Genomic DNA, 2,536 nt, shown 5'->3' with positions numbered 1-2,536 from the left:
AAGTCGACGTCGATCGCCTCATGAATTTCGACTTGCCCCGGCATCGCCACGTTGTCTCTCCATCAAGCCGGCGTCCACCACGCCGACCTGCTTCATCACATCAGCGGACATGGGGGCTCCGACACTACATCGCCGACCTGCCCATCCACCTCGGATGGTACGGGGCTTCGCCATCGCTTCATCAATCTGCTCCGAGGGCTCCGGCGTCACCCCGCCGGCATGTTTCATCACGACAATTGGGCCGAGGACTTCGCCTCGCCACGACAAATTGTGTCGTATCGTCACTTCGATGGGCCTAGCTCCTCGCTCCGCCACTTCGGACCAGCTTGAGGGCTAGGACCTTGTCCCGCCGCAAACTCGGACCGCGTCATCAACGCATGGAACTTCGACCAGCTAAGTCGCTTTAATGCTTAAAAGAATTAATTTTCAAATTTCTTTTTTGTTCGGCCAAGCATTATACTTGTGTAAAACAAAAAAAATAGTTTGTTAAAAATGTTGTTTTTAAACATTTTTACCCAAGTCAACAGAGAGCTCTTAAATTTATATGTGTCATTTTATAATAAGTGTTTTCTTCTTAGTCGATGTAAAGTCTTTTTCTACTAGACATTTTTCGGCTCGAGTTCAAGATCAAATAACAGGATAGCCTGACTTCTCCATATGTCGCTGGAGTTTAGTTCACTAAATTGGCCTGAGAAGCACTCCACCTTCGGGGAAATGGAGGTTGAAGCCGAAGGTTGGCCCACTTGAAGCCTTGAGATCGGACGTATCATGTCAAAGCGTGACAGAAACACAAATTAATTTTAAGAACAATTTCGGATTGGCACCAAAAAAACTTGAATTGGTTCAAACATAAAATTTCTAGATAAGTTTTTTGGTTTTTCGAGTTTATGACACTTTTAACCCATTTTGTATGCTTTTTTTAGGAGGAAGGACATCCTCTTGGCCGAGGTGTACCGTGTGTTATTCTGCTTCAGAAAGATTTTTTCAACCCACAGTTTGGCATCTTCTCTGTCGAGTTCACCTCGGGGATGGCGACACACAAACACCGACTGAACAAGTTCTCGAGGAGATGATCCTAGGGTCGGTCATGTTGCCCAACCAAAGTCTCGGGAGCTACCACATTAACGATTCAATGCAGAAAAAAAATATCAAGTGTAATATAATTTTCGAGGAGATTACGATCCTCAGGTCGGTCGGTTGCACCCTACCAAACTGCTCGGCAAACTTATACATGCCGCATTGGATGGCTTCCGTGGTGATAAGCGCGGTTTGCAGGTCACGTTGAAGATGCCTAACATATCACCCATCGGCGTGTACCTGTGAGATTGGTACAGTGCTTGGACGCACACGGTCTGGCAGTCCAAAAACATCCTAGGGTCAACCCCGTCCGTCGTGCAAAGGATCTCTACCTCCTTGTCCGAAGCTGCATCCGGAACGGAGTAAAATTGTTGCTCACGATATTGATCCCGTAGACCCATGACAGCATTCAAACAATGGTCAAATAACTTCTGGGCGGAACACTGTCAACGTTGGGCTGGTTTGCCCGAGTGGTTAAGGGGGAAGACTTAAGATCTTCTGCACATAAGTGCGCGTGGGTTCGAACCCCACAGCCAGCAATTTTTTTTGTTTTACCTATTTTGCGTTTAAATAGAGCTTGAGCGGAAAATTGGCATCGATGAGCTGGTTTGCCCGAGTGGTTAAGGGGGAAGACTTAAGATCTTCTGCACATAAGTGCGCGTGGGTTCGAACCCCACAGCCAGCATTTTTTCTGTTTACTGCTTCTACGAGTTCTTTTTTTTTTGCAGGATCGTGGGGTAATAAAGCATTGGTTGTATCACGCTTCGCCAAAAACATCAAACTGTTGTTCTAAAAAAAACACATCAAACTGTTTGATCTAGAAAAGAATATCAGGCTGTTGTAATAAACTCTCTCTCTTTTTTTGCAGGGGTTGTAATAAACTCTCTAAGAGCAACTCTAGCAAACCCCATAAAAAATTTGGCGAGTATGCGGGCTCGGCCCAATTATCCGGCCAGAACAGAGCCCACATACTCGTCCGGCCCGCAAATTATTTTGCCGTAGCCCGCAAACCGCACGCCCCGAGCACTATAACTGCGGTTTCGCGACCATTTTGCAGGTCCAAACCCTATCCCCCCGCCGCCACGAGCCACCCGATTCCCCTTTCCCCTCTCCACATTTCTCGCCGTCGGCGACCACCCGCCCCGCCTCCAGCCGTCATGTGGGGCCGAATATGGAGCTTCGGACGCGGCTCCGGCAGCTCATCCGGCCGTGAGAGGGACTCGGAGCGCGAGCGGCGCGTCCGGTCGGACGGCGCGAGGAAGCGCGGCGCCCGGAGGTGGACCAACCACGGGATGTCGCCGCCGGCGAGCTTCAACCGCCGCGAGACGGAGGAGTACGACCGCCGGCGCGCGTCCTTCTCCTCCGCGAGATCTTCCTACGCCGGATCCTCCTCGTCCTCCGGTGCGGGCTTTCTCCCCGTGAAGAGGGAGTGGTCGGAGGACGAGGAGAAGCCAGAGCC

General features: G+C 50.2%; 2 non-coding genes across 2 annotated transcripts; both read left to right on the top strand.

The window, feature by feature from the left end:
- Window positions 1–1,533: 1,533 nt before the first annotated feature.
- Window positions 1,534–1,616, top strand: TRNAL-UAA (transfer RNA leucine (anticodon UAA)). The gene has a single exon. It is a non-coding gene; the product is annotated as a tRNA-Leu (tRNA).
- Window positions 1,617–1,679: 63 nt separating this feature from the next.
- TRNAL-UAA (transfer RNA leucine (anticodon UAA)) lies at window positions 1,680–1,762 on the top strand. Its single transcript has one exon. It is a non-coding gene; the product is annotated as a tRNA-Leu (tRNA).
- The last annotated feature ends 774 nt before the right edge of the window (window positions 1,763–2,536 follow it).

Source organism: Triticum aestivum, chromosome 2B (assembly GCF_018294505.1).
Source record: "Triticum aestivum cultivar Chinese Spring chromosome 2B, IWGSC CS RefSeq v2.1, whole genome shotgun sequence".
Classification (NCBI taxonomy): Eukaryota; Viridiplantae; Streptophyta; class Magnoliopsida; order Poales; family Poaceae; genus Triticum; species Triticum aestivum.
Note: the sequence above shows the minus strand (reverse complement) of the source record. Positions and strands in the feature narration are given on the sequence as shown.